The following is a 19,188-nucleotide window of genomic DNA, read 5'->3' as shown; positions in this document are numbered from 1 at the left end:
CTTGCCAGCCCTTGTGATCGGGTGGCACCGCCCACCAGGCGTGTGAAAGAAAGAAGAAAAGAAGAAAAACCCCGGACCGGGCCGCCTGGCCACCCTTTGTGCGGGTGTCCGCTCCCCAGGCTCCGAAAGCCTTGCCAGCCCTTGTGATCGGGTGGCACCGCCCACCAGGCGTGTGAAAGAAAGAAGAAAAGAAGAAAAAACCCGGACCGGGCCGCCTGGCCACCCTTTGTGCGGGTGTCCGCTCCCCAGGCTCCGAAAGCCTTGCCAGCCCTTGTGATCGGGTGGCACCGCCCACCAGGCGTGTGAAAGAAAGAAGAAAAGAAGAAAAAACCCGAGGCCGCCTGGCCACCCTTTGTGCGGGTGTCCGCTCCCCAGGCTCCGAAAGCCTTGCCAGCCCTTGTGATCGGGTGGCACCGCCCACCAGGCGTGTGAAAGAAAGAAGAAAAGAAGAAAAAACCCGGACCGGGCCGCCTGGCCACCCTTTGTGCGGGTGTCCGCTCCCCAGGCTCCGAAAGCCTTGCCAGCCCTTGTGATCGGGTGGCACCGCCCACCAGGCGTGTGAAAGAAAGAAGAAAAGAAGAAAAAACCCGGACCGGGCCGCCTGGCCACCCTTTGTGCGGGTGTCCGCTCCCCAGGCTCCGAAAGCCTTGCCAGCCTTGTGATCGGGTGGCACCGCCCACCAGGCGTGTGAAAGAAAGAAGAAAAGAAGAAAAAACCCGGACCGGGCCGCCTGGCCACCCTTTGTGCGGGTGTCCGCTCCCCAGGCTCCGAAAGCCTTGCCAGCCCTTGTGATCGGGTGGCACCGCCCACCAGGCGTGTGAAAGAAAGAAGAAAAGAAGAAAAAACCCGGACCGGGCCGCCTGGCCACCCTTTGTGCGGGTGTCCGCTCCCCAGGCTCCGAAAGCCTTGCCAGCCCTTGTGATCGGGTGGCACCGCCCACCAGGCGTGTGAAAGAAAGAAGAAAAGAAGAAAAAACCCGGACCGGGCCGCCTGGCCACCCTTTGTGCGGGTGTCCGCTCCCCAGGCTCCGAAAGCCTTGCCAGCCCTTGTGATCGGGTGGCACCGCCCACCAGGCGTGTGAAAGAAAGAAGAAAAGAAGAAAAAACCCGGACCGGGCCGCCTGGCCACCCTTTGTGCGGGTGTCCGCTCCCCAGGCTCCGAAAGCCTTGCCAGCCCTTGTGATCGGGTGGCACCGCCCACCAGGCGTGTGAAAGAAAGAAGAAAAGAAGAAAAAACCCGGACCGGGCCGCCTGGCCACCCTTTGTGCGGGTGTCCGCTCCCCAGGCTCCGAAAGCCTTGCCAGCCCTTGTGATCGGGTGGCACCGCCCACCAGGCGTGTGAAAGAAAGAAGAAAAGAAGAAAAAACCCGGACCGGGCCGCCTGGCCACCCTTTGTGCGGGTGTCCGCTCCCCAGGCTCCGAAAGCCTTGCCAGCCCTTGTGATCGGGTGGCACCGCCCACCAGGCGTGTGAAAGAAAGAAGAAAAGAAGAAAAAACCCGGACCGGGCCGCCTGGCCACCCTTTGTGCGGGTGTCCGCTCCCCAGGCTCCGAAAGCCTTGCCAGCCCTTGTGATCGGGTGGCACCGCCCACCAGGCGTGTGAAAGAAAGAAGAAAAGAAGAAAAAACCCGGACCGGGCCGCCTGGCCACCCTTTGTGCGGGTGTCCGCTCCCCAGGCTCCGAAAGCCTTGCCAGCCCTTGTGATCGGGTGGCACCGCCCACCAGGCGTGTGAAAGAAAGAAGAAAAGAAGAAAAAACCCGGACCGGGCCGCCTGGCCACCCTTTGTGCGGGTGTCCGCTCCCCAGGCTCCGAAAGCCTTGCCAGCCCTTGTGATCGGGTGGCACCGCCCACCAGGCGTGTGAAAGAAAGAAGAAAAGAAGAAAAAACCCGGACCGGGCCGCCTGGCCACCCTTTGTGCGGGTGTCCGCTCCCCAGGCTCCGAAAGCCTTGCCAGCCCTTGTGATCGGGTGGCACCGCCACCAGGCGTGTGAAAGAAAGAAGAAAAGAAGAAAAAACCCGGACCGGGCCGCCTGGCCACCCTTTGTGCGGGTGTCCGCTCCCCAGGCTCCGAAAGCCTTGCCAGCCCTTGTGATCGGGTGGCACCGCCCACCAGGCGTGTGAAAGAAAGAAGAAAAGAAGAAAAAACCCGGACCGGGCCGCCTGGCCACCCTTTGTGCGGGTGTCCGCTCCCCAGGCTCCGAAAGCCTTGCCAGCCCTTGTGATCGGGTGGCACCGCCCACCAGGCGTGTGAAAGAAAGAAGAAAAGAAGAAAAAACCCGGACCGGGCCGCCTGGCCACCCTTTGTGCGGGTGTCCGCTCCCCAGGCTCCGAAAGCCTTGCCAGCCCTTGTGATCGGGTGGCACCGCCCACCAGGCGTGTGAAAGAAAGAAGAAAAGAAGAAAAAACCCGGACCGGGCCGCCTGGCCACCCTTTGTGCGGGTGTCCGCTCCCCAGGCTCCGAAAGCCTTGCCAGCCCTTGTGATCGGGTGGCACCGCCCACCAGGCGTGTGAAAGAAAGAAGAAAAGAAGAAAAAACCCGGACCGGGCCGCCTGGCCACCCTTTGTGCGGGTGTCCGCTCCCCAGGCTCCGAAAGCCTTGCCAGCCCTTGTGATCGGGTGGCACCGCCCACCAGGCGTGTGAAAGAAAGAAGAAAAGAAGAAAAAACCCGGACCGGGCCGCCTGGCCACCCTTTGTGCGGGTGTCCGCTCCCCAGGCTCCGAAAGCCTTGCCAGCCCTTGTGATCGGGTGGCACCGCCCACCAGGCGTGTGAAAGAAAGAAGAAAAGAAGAAAAAACCCGGACCGGGCCGCCTGGCCACCCTTTGTGCGGGTGTCCGCTCCCCAGGCTCCGAAAGCCTTGCCAGCCCTTGTGATCGGGTGGCACCGCCCACCAGGCGTGTGAAAGAAAGAAGAAAAGAAGAAAAAACCCGGACCGGGCCGCCTGGCCACCCTTTGTGCGGGTGTCCGCTCCCCAGGCACCGAAAGCCTTGCCAGCCCTTGTGATCGGGTGGCACCGCCCACCAGGCGTGTGAAAGAAAGAAGAAAAGAAGAAAAAACCCGGACCGGGCCGCCTGGCCACCCTTTGTGCGGGTGTCCGCTCCCCAGGCACCGAAAGCCTTGCCAGCCCTTGTGATCGGGTGGCACCGCCCACCAGGCGTGTGAAAGAAAGAAGAAAAGAAGAAAAAACCCGGACCGGGCCGCCTGGCCACCCTTTGTGCGGGTGTCCGCTCCCCAGGCTCCGAAAGCCTTGCCAGCCCTTGTGATCGGGTGGCACCGCCCACCAGGCGTGTGAAAGAAAGAAGAAAAGAAGAAAAAACCCGGACCGGGCCGCCTGGCCACCCTTTGTGCGGGTGTCCGCTCCCCAGGCTCCGAAAGCCTTGCCAGCCCTTGTGATCGGGTGGCACCGCCCACCAGGCGTGTGAAAGAAAGAAGAAAAGAAGAAAAAACCCGGACCGGGCCGCCTGGCCACCCTTTGTGCGGGTGTCCGCTCCCCAGGCACCGAAAGCCTTGCCAGCCCTTGTGATCGGGTGGCACCGCCCACCAGGCGTGTGAAAGAAAGAAGAAAAGAAGAAAAAACCCGGACCGGGCCGCCTGGCCACCCTTTGTGCGGGTGTCCGCTCCCCAGGCACCGAAAGCCTTGCCAGCCCTTGTGATCGGGTGGCACCGCCCACCAGGCGTGTGAAAGAAAGAAGAAAAGAAGAAAAAAGCCCGGACCGGGCCGCCTGGCCACCCTTTGTGCGGGTGTCCGCTCCCCAGGCTCCGAAAGCCTTGCCAGCCCTTGTGATCGGGTGGCACCGCCCACCAGGCGTGTGAAAGAAAGAAGAAAAGAAGAAAAAACCCGGACCGGGCCGCCTGGCCACCCTTTGTGCGGGTGTCCGCTCCCCAGGCTTCGAAAGCCTTGCCAGCCCTTGTGATCGGGTGGCACCGCCCACCAGGCGTGTGAAAGAAAGAAGAAAAGAAGAAAAAACCCGGACCGGGCCGCCTGGCCACCCTTTGTGCGGGTGTCCGCTCCCCAGGCACCGAAAGCCTTGCCAGCCCTTGTGATCGGGTGGCACCGCCCACCAGGCGTGTGAAAGAAAGAAGAAAAGAAGAAAAAACCCGGACCGGGCCGCCAGGCCACCCTTTGTGCGGGTGTCCGCTCCCCAGGCACCGAAAGCCTTGCCAGCCCTTGTGATCGGGTGGCACCGCCCACCAGGCGTGTGAAAGAAAGAAGAAAAGAAGAAAAAACCCGGACCGGGCCGCCTGGCCACCCTTTGTGCGGGTGTCCGCTCCCCAGGCTCCGAAAGCCTTGCCAGCCCTTGTGATCGGGTGGCACCGCCCACCAGGCGTGTGAAAGAAAGAAGAAAAGAAGAAAAAACCCGGACCGGGCCGCCTGGCCACCCTTTGTGCGGGTGTCCGCTCCCCAGGCACCGAAAGCCTTGCCAGCCCTTGTGATCGGGTGGCACCGCCCACCAGGCGTGTGAAAGAAAGAAGAAAAGAAGAAAAAACCCGGACCGGGCCGCCTGGCCACCCTTTGTGCGGGTGTCCGCTCCCCAGGCTCCGAAAGCCTTGCCAGCCCTTGTGATCGGGTGGCACCGCCCACCAGGCGTGTGAAAGAAAGAAGAAAAGAAGAAAAAACCCGGACCGGGCCGCCTGGCCACCCTTTGTGCGGGTGTCCGCTCCCCAGGCTCCGAAAGCCTTGCCAGCCCTTGTGATCGGGTGGCACCGCCCACCAGGCGTGTGAAAGAAAGAAGAAAAGAAGAAAAAACCCGGACCGGGCCGCCTGGCCACCCTTTGTGCGGGTGTCCGCTCCCCAGGCTCCGAAAGCCTTGCCAGCCCTTGTGATCGGGTGGCACCGCCCACCAGGCGTGTGAAAGAAAGAAGAAAAGAAGAAAAAACCCGGACCGGGCCGCCTGGCCACCCTTTGTGCGGGTGTCCGCTCCCCAGGCTTCCGAAAGCCTTGCCAGCCCTTGTGATCGGGTGGCACCGCCCACCAGGCGTGTGAAAGAAAGAAGAAAAGAAGAAAAAACCCGGACCGGGCCGCCTGGCCACCCTTTGTGCGGGTGTCCGCTCCCCAGGCACCGAAAGCCTTGCCAGCCCTTGTGATCGGGTGGCACCGCCCACCAGGCGTGTGAAAGAAAGAAGAAAAGAAGAAAAAACCCGGACCGGGCCGCCTGGCCACCCTTTGTGCGGGTGTCCGCTCCCCAGGCACCGAAAGCCTTGCCAGCCCTTGTGATCGGGTGGCACCGCCCACCAGGCGTGTGAAAGAAAGAAGAAAAGAAGAAAAAACCCGGACCGGGCCGCCTGGCCACCCTTTGTGCGGGTGTCCGCTCCCCAGGCTCCGAAAGCCTTGCCAGCCCTTGTGATCGGGTGGCACCGCCCACCAGGCGTGTGAAAGAAAGAAGAAAAGAAGAAAAAACCGGACCGGGCCGCCTGGCCACCCTTTGTGCGGGTGTCCGCTCCCCAGGCACCGAAAGCCTTGCCAGCCCTTGTGATCGGGTGGCACCGCCCACCAGGCGTGTGAAAGAAAGAAGAAAAGAAGAAAAAACCCGGACCGGGCCGCCTGGCCACCCTTTGTGCGGGTGTCCGCTCCCCAGGCTCCGAAAGCCTTGCCAGCCCTTGTGATCGGGTGGCACCGCCCACCAGGCGTGTGAAAGAAAGAAGAAAAGAAGAAAAAACCCGGACCGGGCCGCCTGGCCACCCTTTGTGCGGGTGTCCGCTCCCCAGGCTCCGAAAGCCTTGCCAGCCCTTGTGATCGGGTGGCACCGCCCACCAGGCGTGTGAAAGAAAGAAGAAAAGAAGAAAAAACCCGGACCGGGCCGCCTGGCCACCCTTTGTGCGGGTGTCCGCTCCCCAGGCTCCGAAAGCCTTGCCAGGCCTTGTGATCGGGTGGCACCGCCCACCAGGCGTGTGAAAGAAAGAAGAAAAGAAGAAAAAAGCCCGGACCGGGCCGCCTGGCCACCCTTTGTGCGGGTGTCCGCTCCCCAGGCTCCGAAAGCCTTGCCAGCCCTTGTGATCGGGTGGCACCGCCCACCAGGCGTGTGAAAGAAAGGAGAAAAGAAGAAAAAACCCGGACCGGGCCGCCTGGCCACCCTTTGTGCGGGTGTCCGCTCCCCAGGCTCCGAAAGCCTTGCCAGCCCTTGTGATCGGGTGGCACCGCCCACCAGGCGTGTGAAAGAAAGAAGAAAAGAAGAAAAAACCCGGACCGGCCGCCTGGCCACCCTTTGTGCGGGTGTCCGCTCCCCAGGCTCCGAAAGCCTTGCCAGCCCTTGTGATCGGGTGGCACCGCCCACCAGGCGTGTGAAAGAAAGAAGAAAAGAAGAAAAAACCCGGACCGGGCCGCCTGGCCACCCTTTGTGCGGGTGTCCGCTCCCCAGGCTCCGAAAGCCTTGCCAGCCCTTGTGATCGGGTGGCACCGCCCACCAGGCGTGTGAAAGAAAGAAGAAAAGAAGAAAAAACCCGGACCGGGCCGCCTGGCCACCCTTTGTGCGGGTGTCCGCTCCCCAGGCTCCGAAAGCCTTGCCAGCCCTTGTGATCGGGTGGCACCGCCCACCAGGCGTGTGAAAGAAAGAAGAAAAGAAGAAAAAACCCGGACCGGGCCGCCTGGCCACCCTTTGTGCGGGTGTCCGCTCCCCAGGCTCCGAAAGCCTTGCCAGCCCTTGTGATCGGGTGGCACCGCCCACCAGGCGTGTGAAAGAAAGAAGAAAAGAAGAAAAAACCCGGACCGGGCCGCCTGGCCACCCTTTGTGCGGGTGTCCGCTCCCCAGGCACCGAAAGCCTTGCCAGCCCTTGTGATCGGGTGGCACCGCCCACCAGGCGTGTGAAAGAAAGAAGAAAAGAAGAAAAAACCCGGACCGGGCCGCCTGGCCACCCTTTGTGCGGGTGTCCGCTCCCCAGGCACCGAAAGCCTTGCCAGCCCTTGTGATCGGGTGGCACCGCCCACCAGGCGTGTGAAAGAAAGAAGAAAAGAAGAAAAAACCCGGACCGGGCCGCCTGGCCACCCTTTCTGCGGGTGTCCGCTCCCCAGGCTCCGAAAGCCTTGCCAGCCCTTGTGATCGGGTGGCACCGCCCACCAGGCGTGTGAAAGAAAGAAGAAAAGAAGAAAAAACCCGGACCGGGCCGCCTGGCCACCCTTTGTGCGGGTGTCCGCTCCCCAGGCTCCGAAAGCCTTGCCAGCCCTTGTGATCGGGTGGCACCGCCCACCAGGCGTGTGAAAGAAAGAAGAAAAGAAGAAAAAACCCGGACCGGGCCGCCTGGCCACCCTTTGTGCGGGTGTCCGCTCCCCAGGCACCGAAAGCCTTGCCAGCCCTTGTGATCGGGTGGCACCGCCCACCAGGCGTGTGAAAGAAAGAAGAAAAGAAGAAAAAACCCGGACCGGGCCGCCTGGCCACCCTTTGTGCGGGTGTCCGCTCCCCAGGCTCCGAAAGCCTTGCCAGCCCTTGTGATCGGGTGGCACCGCCCACCAGGCGTGTGAAAGAAAGAAGAAAAGAAGAAAAAACCCGGACCGGGCCGCCTGGCCACCCTTTGTGCGGGTGTCCGCTCCCCAGGCTCCGAAAGCCTTGCCAGCCCTTGTGATCGGGTGGCACCGCCCACCAGGCGTGTGAAAGAAAGAAGAAAAGAAGAAAAAACCCGGACCGGGCCGCCTGGCCACCCTTTGTGCGGGTGTCCGCTCCCCAGGCTCCGAAAGCCTTGCCAGCCCTTGTGATCGGGTGGCACCGCCCACCAGGCGTGTGAAAGAAAGAAGAAAAGAAGAAAAAACCCGGACCGGGCCGCCTGGCCACCCTTTGTGCGGGTGTCCGCTCCCCAGGCTCCGAAAGCCTTGCCAGCCCTTGTGATCGGGTGGCACCGCCCACCAGGCGTGTGAAAGAAAGAAGAAAAGAAGAAAAAACCCGGACCGGGCCGCCTGGCCACCCTTTGTGCGGGTGTCCGCTCCCCAGGCTCCGAAAGCCTTGCCAGCCCTTGTGATCGGGTGGCACCGCCCACCAGGCGTGTGAAAGAAAGAAGAAAAGAAGAAAAAACCCGGACCGGGCCGCCTGGCCACCCTTTGTGCGGGTGTCCGCTCCCCAGGCTCCGAAAGCCTTGCCAGCCCTTGTGATCGGGTGGCACCGCCCACCAGGCGTGTGAAAGAAAGAAGAAAAGAAGAAAAAACCCGGACCGGGCCGCCTGGCCACCCTTTGTGCGGGTGTCCGCTCCCCAGGCTCCGAAAGCCTTGCCAGCCCTTGTGATCGGGTGGCACCGCCCACCAGGCGTGTGAAAGAAAGAAGAAAAGAAGAAAAAAGCCGGACCGGGCCGCCTGGCCACCCTTTGTGCGGGTGTCCGCTCCCCAGGCTCCGAAAGCCTTGCCAGCCCTTGTGATCGGGTGGCACCGCCCACCAGGCGTGTGAAAGAAAGAAGAAAAGAAGAAAAAACCCGGACCGGGCCGCCTGGCCACCCTTTGTGCGGGTGTCCGCTCCCCAGGCTCCGAAAGCCTTGCCAGCCCTTGTGATCGGGTGGCACCGCCCACCAGGCGTGTGAAAGAAAGAAGAAAAGAAGAAAAAACCCGGACCGGGCCGCCTGGCCACCCTTTGTGCGGGTGTCCGCTCCCCAGGCTCCGAAAGCCTTGCCAGCCCTTGTGATCGGGTGGCACCGCCCACCAGGCGTGTGAAAGAAAGAAGAAAAGAAGAAAAAACCCGGACCGGGCCGCCTGGCCACCCTTTGTGCGGGTGTCCGCTCCCCAGGCACCGAAAGCCTTGCCAGCCCTTGTGATCGGGTGGCACCGCCCACCAGGCGTGTGAAAGAAAGAAGAAAAGAAGAAAAAACCCGGACCGGGCCGCCTGGCCACCCTTTGTGCGGGTGTCCGCTCCCCAGGCACCGAAAGCCTTGCCAGCCCTTGTGATCGGGTGGCACCGCCCACCAGGCGTGTGAAAGAAAGAAGAAAAGAAGAAAAAACCCGGACGGGCCGCCTGGCCACCCTTTCTGCGGGTGTCCGCTCCCCAGGCTCCGAAAGCCTTGCCAGCCCTTGTGATCGGGTGGCACCGCCCACCAGGCGTGTGAAAGAAAGAAGAAAAGAAGAAAAAACCCGGACCGGGCCGCCTGGCCACCCTTTCTGCGGGTGTCCGCTCCCCAGGCTCCGAAAGCCTTGCCAGCCCTTGTGATCGGGTGGCACCGCCCACCAGGCGTGTGAAAGAAAGAAGAAAAGAAGAAAAAACCCGGACCGGGCCGCCTGGCCACCCTTTGTGCGGGTGTCCGCTCCCCAGGCTCCGAAAGCCTTGCCAGCCCTTGTGATCGGGTGGCACCGCCCACCAGGCGTGTGAAAGAAAGAAGAAAAGAAGAAAAAACCCGGACCGGGCCGCCTGGCCACCCTTTCTGCGGGTGTCCGCTCCCCAGGCTCCGAAAGCCTTGCCAGCCCTTGTGATCGGGTGGCACCGCCCACCAGGCGTGTGAAAGAAAGAAGAAAAGAAGAAAAAACCCGGACCGGGCCGCCTGGCCACCCTTTGTGCGGGTGTCCGCTCCCCAGGCTCCGAAAGCCTTGCCAGCCCTTGTGATCGGGTGGCACCGCCCACCAGGCGTGTGAAAGAAAGAAGAAAAGAAGAAAAAAGCCGGACCGGGCCGCCTGGCCACCCTTTGTGCGGGTGTCCGCTCCCCAGGCTCCGAAAGCCTTGCCAGCCCTTGTGATCGGGTGGCACCGCCCACCAGGCGTGTGAAAGAAAGAAGAAAAGAAGAAAAAACCCGGACCGGGCCGCCTGGCCACCCTTTGTGCGGGTGTCCGCTCCCCAGGCTCCGAAAGCCTTGCCAGCCCTTGTGATCGGGTGGCACCGCCCACCAGGCGTGTGAAAGAAAGAAGAAAAGAAGAAAAAACCCGGACCGGGCCGCCTGGCCACCCTTTGTGCGGGTGTCCGCTCCCCAGGCTCCGAAAGCCTTGCCAGCCCTTGTGATCGGGTGGCACCGCCCACCAGGCGTGTGAAAGAAAGAAGAAAAGAAGAAAAAACCCGGACCGGGCCGCCTGGCCACCCTTTGTGCGGGTGTCCGCTCCCCAGGCTCCGAAAGCCTTGCCAGCCCTTGTGATCGGGTGGCACCGCCCACCAGGCGTGTGAAAGAAAGAAGAAAAGAAGAAAAAACCCGGACCGGGCCGCCTGGCCACCCTTTGTGCGGGTGTCCGCTCCCCAGGCTCCGAAAGCCTTGCCAGCCCTTGTGATCGGGTGGCACCGCCCACCAGGCGTGTGAAAGAAAGAAGAAAAGAAGAAAAAACCCGGACCGGGCCGCCTGGCCACCCTTTGTGCGGGTGTCCGCTCCCCAGGCTCCGAAAGCCTTGCCAGCCCTTGTGATCGGGTGGCACCGCCCACCAGGCGTGTGAAAGAAAGAAGAAAAGAAGAAAAAACCCGGACCGGGCCGCCTGGCCACCCTTTGTGCGGGTGTCCGCTCCCCAGGCTCCGAAAGCCTTGCCAGCCCTTGTGATCGGGTGGCACCGCCCACCAGGCGTGTGAAAGAAAGAAGAAAAGAAGAAAAAACCCGGACCGGGCCGCCTGGCCACCCTTTGTGCGGGTGTCCGCTCCCCAGGCTCCGAAAGCCTTGCCAGCCCTTGTGATCGGGTGGCACCGCCCACCAGGCGTGTGAAAGAAAGAAGAAAAGAAGAAAAAACCCGGACCGGGCCGCCTGGCCACCCTTTGTGCGGGTGTCCGCTCCCCAGGCTCCGAAAGCCTTGCCAGCCCTTGTGATCGGGTGGCACCGCCCACCAGGCGTGTGAAAGAAAGAAGAAAAGAAGAAAAAACCCGGACCGGGCCGCCTGGCCACCCTTTGTGCGGGTGTCCGCTCCCCAGGCTCCGAAAGCCTTGCCAGCCCTTGTGATCGGGTGGCACCGCCCACCAGGCGTGTGAAAGAAAGAAGAAAAGAAGAAAAAACCCGGACCGGGCCGCCTGGCCACCCTTTGTGCGGGTGTCCGCTCCCCAGGCTCCGAAAGCCTTGCCAGCCCTTGTGATCGGGTGGCACCGCCCACCAGGCGTGTGAAAGAAAGAAGAAAAGAAGAAAAAACCCGGACCGGGCCGCCTGGCCACCCTTTGTGCGGGTGTCCGCTCCCCAGGCTCCGAAAGCCTTGCCAGCCCTTGTGATCGGGTGGCACCGCCCACCAGGCGTGTGAAAGAAAGAAGAAAAGAAGAAAAAACCCGGACCGGGCCGCCTGGCCACCCTTTGTGCGGGTGTCCGCTCCCCAGGCTCCGAAAGCCTTGCCAGCCCTTGTGATCGGGTGGCACCGCCCACCAGGCGTGTGAAAGAAAGAAGAAAAGAAGAAAAAACCCGGACCGGGCCGCCTGGCCACCCTTTGTGCGGGTGTCCGCTCCCCAGGCTCCGAAAGCCTTGCCAGCCCTTGTGATCGGGTGGCACCGCCCACCAGGCGTGTGAAAGAAAGAAGAAAAGAAGAAAAAACCCGGACCGGGCCGCCTGGCCACCCTTTGTGCGGGTGTCCGCTCCCCAGGCTCCGAAAGCCTTGCCAGCCCTTGTGATCGGGTGGCACCGCCCACCAGGCGTGTGAAAGAAAGAAGAAAAGAAGAAAAAACCCGGACCGGGCCGCCTGGCCACCCTTTGTGCGGGTGTCCGCTCCCCAGGCTCCGAAAGCCTTGCCAGCCCTTGTGATCGGGTGGCACCGCCCACCAGGCGTGTGAAAGAAAGAAGAAAAGAAGAAAAAACCCGGACCGGGCCGCCTGGCCACCCTTTGTGCGGGTGTCCGCTCCCCAGGCTCCGAAAGCCTTGCCAGCCCTTGTGATCGGGTGGCACCGCCCACCAGGCGTGTGAAAGAAAGAAGAAAAGAAGAAAAAACCCGGACCGGGCCGCCTGGCCACCCTTTGTGCGGGTGTCCGCTCCCCAGGCTCCGAAAGCCTTGCCAGCCCTTGTGATCGGGTGGCACCGCCCACCAGGCGTGTGAAAGAAAGAAGAAAAGAAGAAAAAAGCCGGACCGGGCCGCCTGGCCACCCTTTGTGCGGGTGTCCGCTCCCCAGGCTCCGAAAGCCTTGCCAGCCCTTGTGATCGGGTGGCACCGCCCACCAGGCGTGTGAAAGAAAGAAGAAAAGAAGAAAAAACCCGGACCGGGCCGCCTGGCCACCCTTTGTGCGGGTGTCCGCTCCCCAGGCTCCGAAAGCCTTGCCAGCCCTTGTGATCGGGTGGCACCGCCCACCAGGCGTGTGAAAGAAAGAAGAAAAGAAGAAAAAACCCGGACCGGGCCGCCTGGCCACCCTTTGTGCGGGTGTCCGCTCCCCAGGCTCCGAAAGCCTTGCCAGCCCTTGTGATCGGGTGGCACCGCCCACCAGGCGTGTGAAAGACAGAAGAAAAGAAGAAAAAACCCGGACCGGGCCGCCTGGCCACCCTTTGTGCGGGTGTCCGCTCCCCAGGCACCGAAAGCCTTGCCAGCCCTTGTGATCGGGTGGCACCGCCCACCAGGCGTGTGAAAGAAAGAAGAAAAGAAGAAAAAAGCCGGACCGGGCCGCCTGGCCACCCTTTGTGCGGGTGTCCGCTCCCCAGGCTCCGAAAGCCTTGCCAGCCCTTGTGATCGGGTGGCACCGCCCACCAGGCGTGTGAAAGAAAGAAGAAAAGAAGAAAAAACCCGGACCGGGCCGCCTGGCCACCCTTTGTGCGGGTGTCCGCTCCCCAGGCTCCGAAAGCCTTGCCAGCCCTTGTGATCGGGTGGCACCGCCCACCAGGCGTGTGAAAGAAAGAAGAAAAGAAGAAAAAACCCGGACCGGGCCGCCTGGCCACCCTTTGTGCGGGTGTCCGCTCCCCAGGCTCCGAAAGCCTTGCCAGCCCTTGTGATCGGGTGGCACCGCCCACCAGGCGTGTGAAAGAAAGAAGAAAAGAAGAAAAAACCCGGACCGGGCCGCCTGGCCACCCTTTGTGCGGGTGTCCGCTCCCCAGGCTCCGAAAGCCTTGCCAGCCCTTGTGATCGGGTGGCACCGCCCACCAGGCGTGTGAAAGAAAGAAGAAAAGAAGAAAAAACCCGGACCGGGCCGCCTGGCCACCCTTTGTGCGGGTGTCCGCTCCCCAGGCTCCGAAAGCCTTGCCAGCCCTTGTGATCGGGTGGCACCGCCCACCAGGCGTGTGAAAGAAAGAAGAAAAGAAGAAAAAACCCGGACCGGGCCGCCTGGCCACCCTTTGTGCGGGTGTCCGCTCCCCAGGCTCCGAAAGCCTTGCCAGCCCTTGTGATCGGGTGGCACCGCCCACCAGGCGTGTGAAAGAAAGAAGAAAAGAAGAAAAAACCCGGACCGGGCCGCCTGGCCACCCTTTGTGCGGGTGTCCGCTCCCCAGGCTCCGAAAGCCTTGCCAGCCCTTGTGATCGGGTGGCACCGCCCACCAGGCGTGTGAAAGAAAGAAGAAAAGAAGAAAAAACCCGGACCGGGCCGCCTGGCCACCCTTTGTGCGGGTGTCCGCTCCCCAGGCTCCGAAAGCCTTGCCAGCCCTTGTGATCGGGTGGCACCGCCCACCAGGCGTGTGAAAGAAAGAAGAAAAGAAGAAAAAACCCGGACCGGGCCGCCTGGCCACCCTTTGTGCGGGTGTCCGCTCCCCAGGCTCCGAAAGCCTTGCCAGCCCTTGTGATCGGGTGGCACCGCCCACCAGGCGTGTGAAAGAAAGAAGAAAAGAAGAAAAAACCCGGACCGGGCCGCCTGGCCACCCTTTGTGCGGGTGTCCGCTCCCCAGGCTCCGAAAGCCTTGCCAGCCCTTGTGATCGGGTGGCACCGCCCACCAGGCGTGTGAAAGAAAGAAGAAAAGAAGAAAAAACCCGGACCGGGCCGCCTGGCCACCCTTTGTGCGGGTGTCCGCTCCCCAGGCTCCGAAAGCCTTGCCAGCCCTTGTGATCGGGTGGCACCGCCCACCAGGCGTGTGAAAGAAAGAAGAAAAGAAGAAAAAACCCGGACCGGGCCGCCTGGCCACCCTTTGTGCGGGTGTCCGCTCCCCAGGCTCCGAAAGCCTTGCCAGCCCTTGTGATCGGGTGGCACCGCCCACCAGGCGTGTGAAAGAAAGAAGAAAAGAAGAAAAAACCCGGACCGGGCCGCCTGGCCACCCTTTGTGCGGGTGTCCGCTCCCCAGGCTCCGAAAGCCTTGCCAGCCCTTGTGATCGGGTGGCACCGCCCACCAGGCGTGTGAAAGAAAGAAGAAAAGAAGAAAAAACCCGGACCGGGCCGCCTGGCCACCCTTTGTGCGGGTGTCCGCTCCCCAGGCTCCGAAAGCCTTGCCAGCCCTTGTGATCGGGTGGCACCGCCCACCAGGCGTGTGAAAGAAAGAAGAAAAGAAGAAAAAACCCGGACCGGGCCGCCTGGCCACCCTTTGTGCGGGTGTCCGCTCCCCAGGCTCCGAAAGCCTTGCCAGCCCTTGTGATCGGGTGGCACCGCCCACCAGGCGTGTGAAAGAAAGAAGAAAAGAAGAAAAAACCCGGACCGGGCCGCCTGGCCACCCTTTGTGCGGGTGTCCGCTCCCCAGGCTCCGAAAGCCTTGCCAGCCCTTGTGATCGGGTGGCACCGCCCACCAGGCGTGTGAAAGAAAGAAGAAAAGAAGAAAAAACCCGGACCGGGCCGCCTGGCCACCCTTTGTGCGGGTGTCCGCTCCCCAGGCTCCGAAAGCCTTGCCAGCCCTTGTGATCGGGTGGCACCGCCCACCAGGCGTGTGAAAGAAAGAAGAAAAGAAGAAAAAAGCCGGACCGGGCCGCCTGGCCACCCTTTGTGCGGGTGTCCGCTCCCCAGGCTCCGAAAGCCTTGCCAGCCCTTGTGATCGGGTGGCACCGCCCACCAGGCGTGTGAAAGAAAGAAGAAAAGAAGAAAAAACCCGGACCGGGCCGCCTGGCCACCCTTTGTGCGGGTGTCCGCTCCCCAGGCTCCGAAAGCCTTGCCAGCCCTTGTGATCGGGTGGCACCGCCCACCAGGCGTGTGAAAGAAAGAAGAAAAGAAGAAAAAACCCGGACCGGGCCGCCTGGCCACCCTTTGTGCGGGTGTCCGCTCCCCAGGCTCCGAAAGCCTTGCCAGCCCTTGTGATCGGGTGGCACCGCCCACCAGGCGTGTGAAAGACAGAAGAAAAGAAGAAAAAACCCGGACCGGGCCGCCTGGCCACCCTTTGTGCGGGTGTCCGCTCCCCAGGCACCGAAAGCCTTGCCAGCCCTTGTGATCGGGTGGCACCGCCCACCAGGCGTGTGAAAGAAAGAAGAAAAGAAGAAAAAACCCGGACCGGGCCGCCTGGCCACCCTTTGTGCGGGTGTCCGCTCCCCAGGCTCCGAAAGCCTTGCCAGCCCTTGTGATCGGGTGGCACCGCCCACCAGGCGTGTGAAAGAAAGAAGAAAAGAAGAAAAAACCCGGACCGGGCCGCCTGGCCACCCTTTGTGCGGGTGTCCGCTCCCCAGGCTCCGAAAGCCTTGCCAGCCCTTGTGATCGGGTGGCACCGCCCACCAGGCGTGTGAAAGAAAGAAGAAAAGAAGAAAAAACCCGGACCGGGCCGCCTGGCCACCCTTTGTGCGGGTGTCCGCTCCCCAGGCTCCGAAAGCCTTGCCAGCCCTTGTGATCGGGTGGCACCGCCCACCAGGCGTGTGAAAGAAAGAAGAAAAGAAGAAAAAACCCAGAACGTTAAATCCAAGGCCCGTTTCACTACACGGGGAGATTTCCGTCAGCGTCTCTTCTTTCTGAGAGGACTGAGAAAGGCCCGGCTCCCACCACCGATTCTGCTCACCTTCTATAGAGGAACTATTGAGAGCATCCTGAGCAGCTGCATTACTGTCTGGTTCGGGAACAGCACCAGGCCGGACAGACGAGCTCTACAGAGGGTTGTGCAATCAGCTGAGCCCACCATCCGCTCTGAGCACCCTCATCTGCACTCAATCTACAACAGGCGGTGCTGGACCAAGGCCAGGAAGATCGTGAAGGACCTCAGCCATCCCAACAACAGACTGTTCTCTCTGTTGAGGTCAGGAAAGCGATTCTGCTCCCGGAAGACCAACACAGAGACACTGAGGAGGAGCTTCTTCCCGCAGGCGATATGGTCACAAGCAGTTGTCTAAACTGCATATCGTACTGTGTATGGCCGTGTACGTGACAAATAAAAACCTGAATTTGGAAAACGAGGCATTCGCAAAGCCACCAGCATTGTGGCTGATCGGACACACCCCTCTCACACACTCTTCACACTCCTGCCACTTGGAAAAAGACAGCTTCAGCTGACAGAGCTGTGACAAGATGCCCACTGAGCCCAGATGAAAAATGAGGCCGAGCAAAGGAACGCTGACCTTAACAACTCTGCATTAAAACTGTGCAGGACAGTGACAGACCAACACGGATAATCGGGCAACAAAAAGGGCGTGCCAGAGACAAAAGGAGTAACTGAGGTCAGAAGGCACCTCAGAATGGACAAAAGCACGAGAGGAAAATGAGCTGAAGGCACAGGTGTCGGGGCTCGGCCAGGAGCTGACCTCTGAGAAGAGCCGAAAAGCAGAGCCGCAAAAGGCCGTGGAGCAAAGCAAGGAAAACATCAATGGACTTCAATCTGACGTGTACGGAAAAGACTCTGAGGTTTCTGCCCTCGGTGGGAGTTCAAGGCATCGGAGCAGAAACTGAGCATGGCTCAGGAGGAGCTGGCTGACAATCGAACCCATCAGTCAGGCTTGGAGTCCCAGACACAGGACTTGAAATCAGGCCGGAGCTCGCTGGAACAGGAGGTCACCAAATCTGACGGAAAAAACGCCAGCAGCATGAAGCCAGCCCTGAAGGAGCTACAGAAGCAAAAGGGTCAAGTTAAGGAGGAGCGGAACGAGGAAAAGATGCAGGATACTGGAGAAATGGACTGCCTTAATTGGGGCCAGAACCAGTATGGACAGAACTTTGAGCAGCAGCATCAATGGATGCAAACAGACTGAGATGGAGGAGGGGCAGGATCCCAGGGCACGCTTCAGGCTGCGGTTTACCCAGAACACCAGAACAGGAAAGTGATGAACACAAACACACACATCTACATGCACTGACTCAGAACGAAGAGAAACACACACATGAGCACATATGCACTCATTGATTGAGTGAGAAATGACGCATACACACACGCTGATGCAATGAAGAATGCTTCACTAACAAATGCTGCACACAAACATGCGAATACAGAATCTGTTACAACAACAAGAAGCCATTGATTGTTTATTGGTTAAATGCATTTCATGTCACCCAGAGTGCGTTTGTGTAGATTTGGGGGACAAGGTCTAAGGCGGTTATGTTATGAAAACAATGTCTGTGCGTGATGTCTGTTTATGGCTTAATTATACATGAATGTAAGTGTAAATGGTTATTTGTTTCTATCTGATAACCTATCACTTCAGGGTTGTTTCCCAGCCCTGCTGTAACCAGGATAAAGATAGGAGGATAGTAGTTGTTGTAGACCCCTTCAATTTTTATGGTAACCAGGATCTAGACTTTGTTGAACCACATGCAATGTGAAGACCACATGTAGTATTTAAGTGACCAAGTAGTATTTGGATAAAAGTTGTTGAATGGTGTTGAAATAAAATAACAGAATTGTGAAGGATTACAATATTCCAAGAGTCCAACTGACTCTATCTGAACATGTTTCAATAGTGTTATGAACACAAAAGGCACAAGTTTACTGAATATGAGAAGGTTGTGTTGATTTAACTCAGTTGTTTAAGTTTCTACCGAAGCAAAACATTTGTGTGCAGCCCGTGTCCTCTATTGAATCGAGTAAGTCTGACATGTTTTTGTCACTGCAAAAAGGAGTTACGGTATCTGTGCTCCTACACAGTATTGTCCCGCGAGGGAGAAAAACTTTCTGGTGAACTTTTGGTTGATTTTTGGGTTTTGCTTAACACCAGGTTGATTTTATCAGTGAGGTTTGGATTGTTTTCTTTCTCTAAGAGAGAGAAAGATGGTTTTATGCTTGGACGTGTTTTGCAATGAGCCCCAGTATTTGTTACTACATGAGTAGTTTATTGGTTACGTTTGTTTTTGTTCTTGTTACAGTGCACTGAAAGAAAAACATCTGAGAGGTGTGGTCCACCGGTGGTGATGTTTTGGTATTTTGTAAGCTCCTGATTTAACATATCAGCTCTTTAATCGAGGCCTGAGAGATTGAACTTTAAAGCGCTATAAAATATTCTTTTTGAAAGCAGTCGCAAAGTGTTTTCTCCATGATTATAATGGGTTTGGGAGAAATTCACTTATATGGGACATTGAACCACATGAGAAGTCCTGACCCTAAAAGGATTGCAGCGAGTCAATCCAGTCCAAAAACAAGGAAGTGTTTTCCTTTAAAATGATGACGTCATCTTGCTGGTGATGGAGGCTTGAATAAGTTGCGCGTGAGACTCGATTATCAGCAACAACTGGTATGAATGTGTGTGAAAGTATGCATGTGATGGACTGTGATGGACTGTGATGGACTGACGACTAAAAGTTTTAACTGACCTGATACTGAGACAAAAACGATACTGACTTTAGAGTTAGTAAAAACGTCCACAAACAATTCACCCAGCCTGTAAAAGAAGGGTGGATGTTTTGTCTTGCTTTGTTTTGTTTGGCAAAGAACAGAAGGATGATAGAGACGAAGGGGGGAGGCTGTAACTTCACAGGAGTGTGAATTGCAGACTTAACCCTTAAGTTGCCAAATTTGGAGTTACTGATGTTTGCATTAAGAAACATTGTGTTTGAATAACTGTGTTTTAATTAATTATATCATTTATATTGTTGGGAATGTTAAATGCTAAAGTGAAGAAAAGCTTTGATTTCACTCATGACTGAACATCTTATTATTAATCATTGCGGGCCACTGTAAAGAGTCAATTAACGTTTATAGAGGTTAAAAAAAAAAAAAAAAAGAATAACAGGGGAATGATAGACTTGTCACACTCAAAATGGAGATATGTAATGATAAACACTGGTCCCCGTCTTTTAGGTCCTTTCATTGAAATAGTCAATAATTTAGAAAAAGTAGAGACATAGCCGACAGGGGCATGCGACATGAGGTGGTGCTGCATAAAATAGGAGCCAAATAAAGAAAAATTATTGTTCTTAGCTTTGAGAAATTTAAATTAAAATGTACCATTGCACTCAGAGGATCAATAGGAAATTCAATATATGTTAATTTTGTATAAAGTACATGACTGATGACTGTTCTGTTCTGAGCTTTTGTTTTTACAGCACCCACTTGACCACACCAACAGTTTCTCGCCACCAACAGGGGGTACTTGCAAAGAATAGGGAGGAATTGGACTCAAA

Source organism: Maylandia zebra, linkage group LG4 (assembly GCF_041146795.1).
Source record: "Maylandia zebra isolate NMK-2024a linkage group LG4, Mzebra_GT3a, whole genome shotgun sequence".
NCBI classification, from domain to species: domain Eukaryota; kingdom Metazoa; phylum Chordata; class Actinopteri; order Cichliformes; family Cichlidae; genus Maylandia; species Maylandia zebra.
Note: the sequence above shows the minus strand (reverse complement) of the source record.